The following is a 13938-nucleotide window of genomic DNA, read 5'->3' on the forward strand; positions in this document are numbered from 1 at the left end:
ATAACTAGTAAATACCTGTGTGATATGGGGTATGAGTTTATAACTCATTTAAGTGTATGTATCTGGATAGTTCTATCCATTTCTTATTTCATCAAACACATACACGAACACATACACAAACACACACATAAACCCTAATTTGATTTTGTGAGCCTTTGGATTAATTGAAGCTAGAGATATATTCCTTGTGATTTCGTGATCAATATAAGGTTATAAGGACAAGGAGGAAGCTCAGAAATAATAATTGAGCAGTTGCTGGTAATTGGTGAGTGGGTCTATCTCCGGATAAAGTTTAAGTAGCATATCATGCTACTGTGGTTGACTCTTTTACCATGCATAGTGTAGAAATTTCCATGTTAGAATAATATAGTATGCCTGATGTTGTATGTGAATTATGTGTACACTGTGTGAATGGCACCAGTCGGGCCTAGGGAGACTGGGGACTCGAGACCGTGCCTAGGAGAGGTTAGAGTCCGTATGAGGTCAACCATGCCTAGGGGAGGTTGGGTCCATAGGCTACTGATTGTAGAGTATAGTGTGAATGATGCATCCCCTGCATCTGGATAACTATACTATGAATTGAGTAGCAGGGACTATTGGTAGACTCAAGTCCAATCAGCTAGGAGTCGTGTGCTCGTACAAGCCGCCGATCCTCGTATTGTCTTATTGTATGCTAGTTGATAGTTAGCATGTGTTGTTGTTAGTATATAGCTTGTGTGTGACTTAAGCTATATCTGTTAGATAGATTCCATTCACTTAGCGGTGCGCTAATCCCCCACATATTCTCCCCTTGCAGGTTTAGGTACTGCTAGTCGGGAAGGGTGCTATTGCAGAAGACATGTTTGACAACCCAACTCTGATGTGGACTTTTGTATAAATAATGTTTTGTGATAACGTAACACCATTGTGTAAACTTAAACGTAATGACGTGACTTATATTGTGTTTGTTAATAAAGTCTTCCGCTGTGTATTTAAAAAAAAAATGGCCGGTGTTACAAGTTCGTATCAGAGCATGGTTTGGCAGCAAATACGTGCGCGTATTTTGTTCCCAAACCCTGAGGCAAGTCAAACATGTCTGTGGGAGTGGGGGCTAAGTGAAAATAGGATATACGTGTGTTAGTTGTGATTGAACTAACTGTTATCCACTAAGCTTTTGTGTGAGCTGTTTTGTAGCATAGGTATGGCTGATAGAAACGCAACTGGCCCATCTAACCCCGGAACATTCAGAGCACCAGAAGAAGGTGTTGAGTCAGATGATGATCAGAGTAGTTACATCCTTCAGTTAGAAAGCAAGCTAAAAGAGGCCGAGGACAAAATTAATGAGCTTGAATTGGCGAGGCATTCTGGAAATGATGATACACCACCTGGATTCCCAACCGCGCAATCCCAAACGATACCTAATGTGCCCCAGAACCAGTTTCAGAATCAAATACCTAACCAATATTATATGCCACCACAAAATACCTTTACTTACCAAAATCCCATGATGATGAATCCATACCAAATGCAAATGTTCCATCAACCTTACATGCAACCACCCAAAAGATGTACGTATAAGAACTTCCGTGATTGCAAACCCTCTGAGTTCTCTGGAAGTACTGATCTGACTGTAACTCTCAATTGGTTGCGAGAAGTTGAAAGGGTATTTGAAGCGTGTCAGTGTGAACCCGAGCTGAAGGTAACATATGCTAGTAGACTATTGAAAGGTAGGGCTATGATTTGGTGGGATTCTTTGATTTCTAGTATACCAAAAGAGCAATTGAGTATGATCACATGGGAGCAGTTTCATGGGAAGGTGTGTGAACAATATTGTAATCCATTTGATATGAACTGAATCAAGACTGAGTTTCTTGAAATGAAGATGACACCTCAAATGACGATCGATGAGGTAGTAGAGAAGTTTATGGATAAACTGAGGTTTGTACAACAATGGGTGCCAGACGAAGCGTCTCGTATCCAGCATTTTGTTAATATCATTCTGCCTGAGTACAGAACTTTTGTTAGAACAGCTACATCATTGTCTCAAGCTGTTGTGATGGCTAAGATGGTAGAAAGTGATGTTCAGGCTGCTAGAAACAGAATGTTTGGTAATGTGCTACAACAAGGTGGGCAAGTATCTGGTCAATCAGGATCTAAATTCAAGAAGTCTAGTGGGTTTAAATCGAAGGGTAAAAGTGGTCAGAGTAGTACTGGATCTGGATCAGGTAAAGGGAATTGGTGTCACACGTGTCGATCTTCTCACAGTGATCAGTGTTCTGAGGCTACAAGAAGATGCTTAAAGTGTGGTGTTGTTGGGCATGAGTCTTCAGCATGCCCGTATCCGAATAGTGTGTGTTGGAGTTGTCACAAACCAGGGCATCGTGCAATTAGTTGTCCGTCGAAGAGTGGTAGTTCCGGGGCAGGGTCTGGGGCGCGTTCAGCATCAGCTGGAGGGTCAACTGCCTCGAGTGGGCAGAAGAGGAAGAACCCTCCAACAGCAGAGGCTAGAGCTTTTCAGATGTCGGTGGAAAATGCTGTGGCAACCGACGAAGTAATCACCGGTATGTTTCTAATCAACTCAATACCTGCTCGCGTATTGTTTGATTGTGGTGCCAATAGGTGTTTTATGTCCCTAGATTTCTGTGCTAAGTTGAATTTACCAGCTACTGTGTTACCCAAGCCGGTTAGTGTAGAAGTAGCTGATGGTAAGACCACACCCGTCACAACCTATGTGACTGGGGTTTGTATAGAGATCGAAGGGAAGTCTTTCCCGGTGACTTGTTTAGTGTTACCTATTCCTAGCTTTGATGTAATACTAGGAATGGATTGGTTGAGCTCGCTTAGGGCTAATATTAAGTGTGATAGGAAAATGATTACCTTTTGTTCGACCGATGGAACCCGTGTTGTGGCCCGAGGGGAGCGGGGAGGGTATAATTTTCTGTTGATAACCATGATGAAAGCGAAAAAGTCGATGGCAAAGGGTTGTGAATCATTTCTTGCATATGTGATTGATGCAAAGAAAGAAAAGAAAACAATGGCCGATATTCCGATAGTATCAGAATTTCCCGAAGTGTTCCCAGATGAGTTACCAGGTCTGCCGCCGGTAAGGGAAGTTGAATATAAGATTGAATTGGTTCCTGGAACAACTCCAGTTGCAAAAGCTCCATACCAATTAGCGCCGTCTGAAATCCGTGAAATGATGTCACAGATTCAAGAACTATTAGATCGTGGGTTTATCCGACCGAGTTCTTCACCGTGGGGTGCTCCGGTACTGTTTGTTAAAAAGAAAGATGGGTCAATGCGTATGTATATTGATTATCGTGAATTGAACAAAAGAACAGTGAAGAATAAGTATCCGTTACCTCGAATAGACGATTTATTCGATCAGTTACAGGGTGCTTCATTCTTTTCTAAGATAGACTTACGATCCGGATATCATCAGGTTCGTGTTGCTGAATCAGATATACCGAAAACAGCGTTCAGAACAAGGTATGGTCATTATGAATTTCTTGTCATGCCGTTTGGGTTGACGAATGCGCCAGCAATCTTCATGGATCTAATGAATAGAGTGTGTCACCCGTTCTTAGATAAGTTTGTGATTGTGTTTATAGATGATATACTAGTGTATTCAAAGACCGAAAGTGAACATGCTGAACATCTGAGACAGGTTTTGAACATGTTGAAACGTGAACAACTATTTGCAAAATTTTCAAAGTGTGAATTTTGGTTACGTGAAGTGCAGTTTTTGGGTCATGTGATTTGTGCCGAAGGTATAAAAGTTGATCCGACAAAGATAGAAGCGGTAATGAATTGGAATTCTCCGAAGACTCCGACTGAGATTAAGAGTTTTCTGGGATTAGCCGGTTATTATCGCAGATTTATCAAGGATTTCTCGAAAATAGCGGGTCCGTTGACTAAGTTGACTCGTAAAGATGTAGCCTTTCGATGGACTGATGAACAGGAAAAGGCTTTTCAGATTTTGAAACAGCTACTGTGTCAGGCACCAGTGTTAGCTTTACCAGAAGGTTCAGACAACTTCGTGGTATACTGTGATGCATCATATGCTGGGTTGGGTTGTGTATTAATGTAAAGAGATAAAGTAATCGCCTACGCCTCGCGACAGTTAAAAGTTCATGAGAAGAATTATCCAGTGCATGATCTTGAAATGGCTGCAGTAGTGTTTGCTTTGAAACTGTGGAGACACTATTTGTATGGAACCCATTGTGTTATATGTACAGATCACAAGAGTTTGCAGTATATCTTCTCACAGAAAGAATTGAATATGTGTCAGAGATGATGGCAAGAGTTGATCAAAGATTACGATTGTGAAATTAAATACCATCCGGGTAAGGCAAATGTGGTTGCAGATGCGCTAAGTCGTAAAAAGTCAAGTGAAAATGTGAAATTTCTTCGTTTGAATATAACTTCAGATTTGATTAACAGCTTAAAAACCATTCAGGCCTGTGCTTTAGAGGACGAACATATTAAATCTGAACAAATGACCAAACGAAAAGTGGACTTAATTGATGACTCATGTGGACTAAAGACCTTAAACAATCGTGTTTGGGTGCCTAAGCTTGGAGATTTGAGGGATTTAATCATGACGGAAGCTCACAAATCCAGATTGACAGTACATCCGGGTAGTAATAAGATGTATCATGATTTGAAAATAGTGTATTGGTGGCCAACAATGAAATTAGATATCGCCCGTTATGTCGAAAAGTGTCATATATGTGCTCAAGTGAAGGCCGAACATCAGAAACCTTATGGTTCGTTACGTCAGTTACAGATTCCAGAGTGGAAATAGGAACATATAACGATGGATTTTGTGACCAAATTACCTCGAACTCAGAAAAGACATGATATGATTTGGGTAATAGTGGAGCGCCTAACTAAAAGTGCTCATTTTCTTGCTACTCGTGAAACAGCTTCGTTAAGTGAGTTAGCCGAATTGTATATAAACGAGATAGTTAGTCGACATGGTGTGCCATTATCGATCATTTCAGACAGAGATTCCAGATTTGTGTCGAATTTTTGGAATAGTCTTCAACAGAATTTGGGTACACGTGTGAATTTAAGTACAGCTTATCATCCTCAGACAGATAGTCAGAGTGAAAGAACGATACAGACTTTGGAGGATATGTTAAGGGCTTGTGTGTTAGAATACGGTGGTTCGTGGGATACACATTTGCCGTTGGTCAAATTTGCGTATAATAATTCATATCATTCGAGTATAAGGATGCCGCCCTATGAAATGTTATACGGTCGTCATTGCAGAACTCCGACTTGTTGGTTAGAAGCCGGGGAGAAACAGTTTGCAGGTCCCGAAATTGTTCAAATGACAGCCGAAAAAGTTGTAATTGCGAGAGAAAAGTTGAAAGCCGCTAGAGATAGGCAGAAAATGTATGCTGATCCACGTAGATGTCCGGTAACCTTTAATGTGGGTGAACGAGTGTATCTGAAATTTTTGCCGTGGAAAGGGGTTATCAGATTCGGTAAACGTGGTAAGTTAGTACCGAGATTTATTAGTCCGTTTTCGATCAGTGAAGTGTTGAATGATCAGACTGTGGTGTTAGATCTTCTACCAGAGTTAGTTGGTATTCATAATACATTCAACGTATGTTATCTTCATAAGTGTAAAGTCGACGATGAAACACAACTTCTTCCTTTAGAAGATTTAAGGGTCGATTTGAATAAGAAATTGGTGGAAGAGCCGGTCCGTGTGGTTGACCAGAAGGTGACTAAGCTGAGAAAGAAAGAGATTCCGATGGTGTTGATTGAGTGGAAACATAGTTTGGGTTCTAATCTTACGTGGGAAGTGGAAGAGTTGATGAGAAAACGTTACCCTCATTTGTTTGACCAAGACCAGATTCCGAGGACGGAATCTTCTTAAGGGGGTGGATTTGTAACAGACTGAAACCCGGGCTAGTTGTAAGTTGCCTATTTTGCCCTTAGGGTTTGTGCTTAGTCTTAAGTGCTTTTATTTTAATTATTTTATTAGTGTTTTATTATAATCGTGTTGTGACCAGTTTGTGACAAGGGTCCCAGAACAGGTTGGTTTATTTAATTTGGACTCCGTTAGGACCGCCTAAGGAGATACGAAAGTTTATCAGATAAGATAACTAGTAAATACCTGTGTGATTTGGGGTATGAGTTTATAACTCATTTAAGTGTATGTATCTGGATAGTTCTATCCATTTCTCATTTCATCAAACACATACACGAACACATACAGAAACACACACATAAACCCTAATTTGATTTTGTGAGCCTTTGGATTAATTGAAGCTAGAGATATATTCCTTGTGATTTCGTGATCAATATAAGGTTATAAGGACAAGGAGGAAGCTCAGAAATAATAACTGAGCAGTTGCTGGTAATTGGTGAGTGGGTCTATCTCCGGATAAAGTTTAAGTAGTATATCATGCTATTGTGGTTGACTCTTTTACCATGCATAGTGTAGAAATTGCCATGTTAGAATAATATAGTATGCCTGATGTTGTATGTAAATTATGTGTACTCTGTGTGAATGGCACCAGTCGGGCCTAGGGAGACTGGGGACTCGAGACCGTGCCTAGGAGAGGTTAGAGTCCGTATGAGGTCAACCGTGCCTAGGGGAGGTTGAGTCTATAGGCTACTGATTGTAGAGTATAGTGTGAATGATGCATCCCCTGCATCTGGATAACTATACTGCGAATTGAGTAGCAGGGACTATCGGTAGACTCAAGTCCAATCAGCTAGGAGTCGTGTGCTCGTACAAGCCGCCGATCCTCGTATTGTCTTATTGTATGCTAGTTGATAGTTAGCATGTGTTGTTGTTAGTAAATAGCTTGTGTGTGACTTAAGCTATATCTGTTAGATAGATTCCATTCACTTAGCAGTGCGCTAATCCCCCACATATTCTCCCCTTGCAGGTTTAGGTACTGCTAGTCGGGAAGGGTGCTATTGCAGAAGACATGTTTGACAACCCAACTCTGATGTGGACTTTTGTATAAATAATGTTTTGTGATAACGTAACACCGTTGTGTAAACTTAAACGTAATGACGTGACTTATATTGTGTTTGTTAATAAAGTCTTCCGCTGTGTATTTAAAAAAAATGGCCGGTGTTACAAAACCTACCTTTAAAGAATCCAAATGATTCAGTGTCTGCTGAAGTCATTAATGAATATCTTACTCCTGCATCTAAACCTTTACGGACAAATCTTCTTCATCATCCTTCAATATTAGAAATTCTAAGATATCATCGTATCTTTCATTATAAATATCCTCGATATTTCTGAAGATATCTTCATAACTATTCTTATCTGAAATCAATTATCTCTTCGCGCTATCTATATTACATCATAACGGAAACTGTTTAGTTTCTATATTATGAAAACCTTTGAGTTTAAATTATGAATGTTTTTGAAGTAGTGTTGGGAACTGAAGCATGAGTTAGGATAATACAATGACACTTGATCAATGTGATTATATTACGTTAAGTCATGCTGAGTTTCTAATGGAACGTGATGATTCACAGACCATAACGTCATCATGTGCCATGTTACACGACTCTTACATTCTACCTAATCTCCAAACATATCGAGAATATATCTTCCTAATAGTTCTATCTTTTCTCGTGACTTCTGGTAATTTGACAAGTGAGATCGAGCTATCACAATTTCTTTCTTAGAACATTAGCTATGTTCATTTCAAATTTCATACCTACGAATTCTTGACCATTATTCGCTTGAGTTAAAGTCGGGAAGAGAAAACAAAAGAATGAAGCTCCGAAATAAAAATGGGAGTATAAATGGAGAGAGCATTAACTGTGGATGTCAATGATTATAGAAAGACAGAAGCAGAGATATCGAAATATAAGGGAAGATATAAAATCCAACAATAACCCAGAAATTATAAATGTAGTGACCCGAACTTTTCCATGTTTATATATATATTAAATGAAATTGTTATTTACATGATTAAGTGTTTCCAACATGTTAAGTAATCAAACTTGTTAAGACTTGATTAATTGAAATAGGTTTCATATAGACAATTGACCACCCAAGTTGATCGGTGATTCACGAACGTTAAAACTTGTAAAAACTATACGATGACATATATATGGTTATATATATAGTTAACATGATTTTATTATAAGTATGTATCTCATTAGGTATTTTAACAAGTTATATACATAAAAATGAGACTATTAATTTAAGAAACTCGAAAACGATATATATAACGATTATCGTTATAACAACGTCTTACTAGGTACATATGAATCATATTAAGATATTTATACACTTGGTTAATTATGTTAAATGATAAGTAAATATATTATTAAGTGTATTAACAATGAAATACATATGTAAAAATAAGACTACTAACTTAATGATTTCGAAACGAGACATATATGTAACGATTATCGTTGTAACAACATTTAAATGTATATATATCATACTAAGATATATTATATATCATAATATCGTGATAATATAACAATTTAACATTTCATTTGTTATAATAAACAATGGGTTAACAACATTCAACAAGATCGTTAACCTAAAGGTTTCAAAACAACGTTTACATGTAACGACTAACGATGACTTAACGACTCAGTTAAAATGTATATACATGTAGTGTTTTAATATGTATTCATACACTTTTGAAAGACTTCAAGACACTTATCAAAATACTTCTACTTAACAAAAATGCTTACAATTACATCCTCGTTCAGTTTCATCAACAATTCTACTCGTATGCACCCGTATTCGTACTCGTACAATACACAGCTTTTAGATGTATGTACTATTGGTATATACACTCCAATGATCAGCTCTTAGCAGCCAATGTGAGTCACCTAACACATGTGGGAGCCATCATTTGGCAACTAGCATGAAATGTCTCATAAAATTACAAAAATATGAGTAATCATTCATGACTTATTTACATGAAAACAAAATTACATATCCTTTATATCTAATCCATACACCAACGACCAAAAACACCTACAAACACTTTCATTCTTCAATTTTCTTCATCTAATTGATCTCTCTCAAGTTCTATCTTCAAGTTCCAAGTGTTCTTCATAAATTCCAAAAGTTCTAGTTTCATAAAATCAAGAATACTTTCAAGATTGCAAGTTTACTTCCAAGTTTTCTAAATCCATTCCAAATAATCATCCAAGATCAAGAAACCTTTGTTAATTACAGTAGGTTATCTTTCTAATACAAGGTAATAATCATATTCAAACTTTAATTCAATTTCTATAACTATAACAATCTTATTTCGAGTGGAAATCTTACTTGAAATTGTTTTAGTGTCATGATTCTGCTTCAAGAACTTTCAAGCCATCCAAGGATCCTTTGAAGCTAGATCTATTTTTCTCATTTCCAGTAGGTTTATCCAAGGAACTTGAGGTAGTAATGATGTTCATAACATCATTCGATTCATACATATAAAGCTATCTTATTCGAAGGTTTAAACTTGTAATTACTAAAACATAGTTTAGTTAATTCTAAACTTGTTCGCAAATAAAAGTTAATCCTTCTAACTTGACTTTTAAAATCAACTAAACACATGTTCTATATCTATATGATATGCTAACTTAATGATTTAAAACCTGGAAACACGAAAAATACCGTAAAACCGGATTTACGCCGTCGTAGTAACACCGCTGGCTGTTTTGGGTTAGTTAATTAAAAACTATGATAAACTTTGATTTAAAAGTTGTTATTCTGGGAAAATGATTTTTATTATGAACATGAAACTATATCCAAAAATTATGGTTAAACTCAAAGTGGAAGTATGTTTTCTAAAATGGTCATCTAGACGTCGTTCTTTCGACTGAAATGACTACCTTTACAAAAACGAATTGTAACTTATTTTTCTGACTATAAACCTATACTTTTTCTGTTTTGATTCATAAAATAGAGTTCAATATGAAATCATAGCAATTTGATTCACTCAAAACGGATTTAAAATGAAGAAGTTATGGGTAAAACAAGATTGGATAATTTTTCTCATTTTAGCTACGTGAAAATTGGTAACAAATCTATTCCAACCATAACTTAATCAACTTGTATTGTATATTATGTAATCTTGCGATACCATAGACACGTATACAATGTTTCGACCTATCATGTCGACACATCAATATATATTTCGGAACAACCATAGACACTCTATATGGGAATGTTGGAGTTAGCTATACAGGGTTGAGGTTGATTCCAAAATATATATAGTTTGAGTTGTGATAAATACTGAGATACGTATACACTGGGTCGTGGATTGATTCAAGATAATATTTATCGATTTATTTCTGTACATCTAACTGTGGACAACTAGTTGTAGGTTACTAACGAGGACAGCTGACTTAATAAACTTAAAACATCAAAATATATTAAAAGTGTTGTAAATATATTTTGAACATACTTTGATATATATGTATATATTGTTATAGGTTCGTGAATCAACCAGTGGCCAAGCCTTACTTCCCGACGAAGTAAAAATCTGTGAAAGTGAGTTATAGTCCCACTTTTAAAATCTAATATTTTTGGGATGAGAATACATGCAGGTTTTATAAATGATTTACAAAATAGACACAAGTACGTGAAACTACATTCTATGGTTGAATTATCGAAATCGAATATGCCCCTTTTTATTAAGTCTGGTAATCTAAGAATTAGGGAACAGACACCCTTATTGACGCGAATCCTAAAGATAGATCTATTGGGCCTAACAAACCCCATCCAAAGTACCGGATGCTTTAGTACTTTGAAATTTATATCATATCCGAAGGGTGTCCCAGAATGATGGGGATATTCTTATATATGCATCTTGTTAATGTTGGTTACCAGGTGATATATATATATATATATATATATATATATATATATATAAATATATATATATAAATATATATATATGAACATTAATATATATATATATATATATATATATATATATATATATCTATTTTATTGCAATAAAAAGTATTATAATGATTTTCAATATATGACCATTAATATATATATATATATATATATATATATATATATATATATATATATATATATATATATATATATTATTGCAATAAAAAGTATTATAATGATTTTCAATATATGACCATTAATATATATATATATATATATATATATATATATATATATATATATATATATATATATATATATATATTAAAACTATATATGACTCTATTATATATATAAAATATGTAAATATTAATTATTCAGTAAACATCATCAAATAATATAATATTACATAAATAATAAATGATATTAAATTGCAAGTTTGAATATAATTGTTATATTAATATTATTATAGTTACTTTTATTATTGGTAATATTAATATCAATAATTGTATTATTAATATTTTTATTCATAATATAAAATATATATATATATATATATATATATATATATATATATATATATATATATATATATATATATATATATATATATATATATATATATATATATAATTGTTATGTATAAGTTATTATATTAACTTGATTACTAAAAATAATTATTTTTTATTTAAAGTTATTATTATCAGTATTCTTATTAATATTATTATGATATTAATACTTTTATTATTGGTAATATTAATATCAATAATTGTATTATTAATATTTTTATTCATAATATATATATATATATATATATATATATATATATATATACCATATGAATGATTTTTATCTCTATGTATGGGATGTGTATTGAAATATGAAATCTTGTGGTCTATTGTTACGATTTGATATATATAGGTTAAACCTATAACTCACCAACATTTTTGTTGACGTTTAAAGCATGTTTATTCTCAGGTGAATACCAAGAGCTTCCGCTGTTGCATACTAAAATAAGGACAAGATTTGGAGTCCATGTTTGTATGATATTGTGTAAAAACTGCATTCAAGAAACTGATTTCGATGTAACATATTTGTATTGTAAACCATTATGTAATGGTCGTGTGTAAATAGTATATTTTAGATTATCATTATTTGATAATCTACGTAAAGCTTTTTGAACCTTTATTTATGAAATAAAGGTTATGGTTTATTTTAAAAATGAATGCAGTCTTTGAAAAACGTCTCATATAGAGGTCAAAACCTCGCAACGAAATCAATTAATATGGAACGTTTTTAATCAATAAGAACGGGACATTTCAATAAACCATATATATCAATGCATATAGCAATATAAAGATACGGGAGGACCAAAAACACTATAAAACCAAAAGTATAGTAGAAATGAATAGATTCTTTAGGCGACAGATGAAAAAAAAGAATGACAGATATGAAAGTTAGGAGTATATCAAGAATCAGAACTGGATGGAGCATATTGACGAATGCTTTAAAGTATAAATTGAGAAAGAAAGAATAGAAAGTGTGAGCTGTGGGAATAAGGAAGAATAGAAAGTGTGAGCTGTGGGAATAAGGAAACAAAGGGGGTGAATTTATAGTTAAATATCCGACAGAACAATCAAAATAGATTATCGCATTTAACCGCAGAGGATCCTAAATTCCTTAATTATCGAAGAATCAAATCTTATTACGAAGATTTCCTCTAAATTCCTTAAAATCCGGAAATCAACCGTGACTACGTCATGAAAGGACCCGTTCATATACATTATAAACGATTCACAATAGTTGATTACATTGCGAGGTATTTGACCTCTATATTGTACATTTTACAAACATTTCATTCGTTTTTAAAAGACAATCTTTCTTTACATCAAAAATTGACAGGCATGCATACCATTTCATAATATCCACTATCCAACTATAAATTGATTTAATAATAATCTTTGATGAACTCAATGACTCGAATGCAACGTTCTTCGAAATATGCTATGAAAGACTCCAAGTAATATCTTTAAAATGAGCAAATGCACAGCGGAAGATTTCTTTAACACCTGAGAATAAACATGCTTTAAAGTGTCAACCAAAAGGTTGGTGAGTTCATTAGTTTATCATAATCATTTATTTCCATCATTTTAATAGACCACAAGAATTTCATTTCCAGTTCTCATAAATATACGTCCCATGCATAGAGACAAAAATAATCATTCATATGGTGAACACCTGGTAACCGACATTAACTAGATACATATAAGAATATCCCCTATCATTCCGGGATCCTCCTTCGGACATGATATAATTTCGAAGTACTAAAGCATCCGGTACTTTGGATGGGGTTTGTTAGGCCCAATAGATCTATCTTTAGGATTCGCGTCAATTAGGGTGTTTGTTCCCTAATTCTTAGATTACCAGACTTTAATAAAAAAGGGGCATATTCGATTTCGATAATTCAACCATATAATGTAGTTTCAATTACTTGTGTCTATTTCGTAAAACATTTATAAAAGCAGCGCATGTATTCTCAGTCCCAAAAATATATATTGCAAAAGCATTTAAAAAGGGAGTAATGAAACTCACACATATAAATATTGTAAAACAGTTAATAAAGCATTTGCATGTATTCTCAGCCCAAAAATGTAATGAGTAAAAAAGGGAGCAAATGAAACTCACCATACTGTATTTCGTAGTAAAAATACATATAACGTCATTGAACAAGTGCAAGGTTGGCCTCGGATTCACGAACCTAAATTAATTATATATATTTATGTGTTGGTCAATATTTGTCTAACAAATTAGGTCAAGTCATAGTGTACCACAATCCTAATGCTCGAGACTAATATGCAAAAGTCAACAAAAGTAAATTTGACTCAAAATAATTTCCAAAAATTTATACATGATTAATATATAGTTTAAATATCGTCGTTTTATATTTTTAAATATTTTTAAAAGATTTATTAGAGTAAACAATATAATTTATTTATTAATAAATAAAATTTTATATTATATTTATATAATAAAATATACTTTTATATATATTAAGTAATAAAATTTATAGGGTTCATTTAATATTATAAAGATAATAT

At 34.0% G+C, this 13938-nt stretch overlaps 1 long non-coding RNA gene across 1 annotated transcript; it reads left to right on the top strand.

Annotated features, from left to right (window-relative positions):
* Positions 1-205: 205 nt before the first annotated feature.
* LOC139847382 (uncharacterized) lies at positions 206-7028 on the top strand. Its single transcript, XR_011759462.1, has 3 exons — positions 206-265; positions 6307-6362; positions 6894-7028. It is a non-coding gene; the product is annotated as an uncharacterized lncRNA (long non-coding RNA).
* Positions 7029-13938: the final 6910 nt, after the last annotated feature.

This window comes from Rutidosis leptorrhynchoides, chromosome 5 (genome assembly GCF_046630445.1).
Source record: "Rutidosis leptorrhynchoides isolate AG116_Rl617_1_P2 chromosome 5, CSIRO_AGI_Rlap_v1, whole genome shotgun sequence".
Classification (NCBI taxonomy): Eukaryota; Viridiplantae; Streptophyta; class Magnoliopsida; order Asterales; family Asteraceae; genus Rutidosis; species Rutidosis leptorrhynchoides.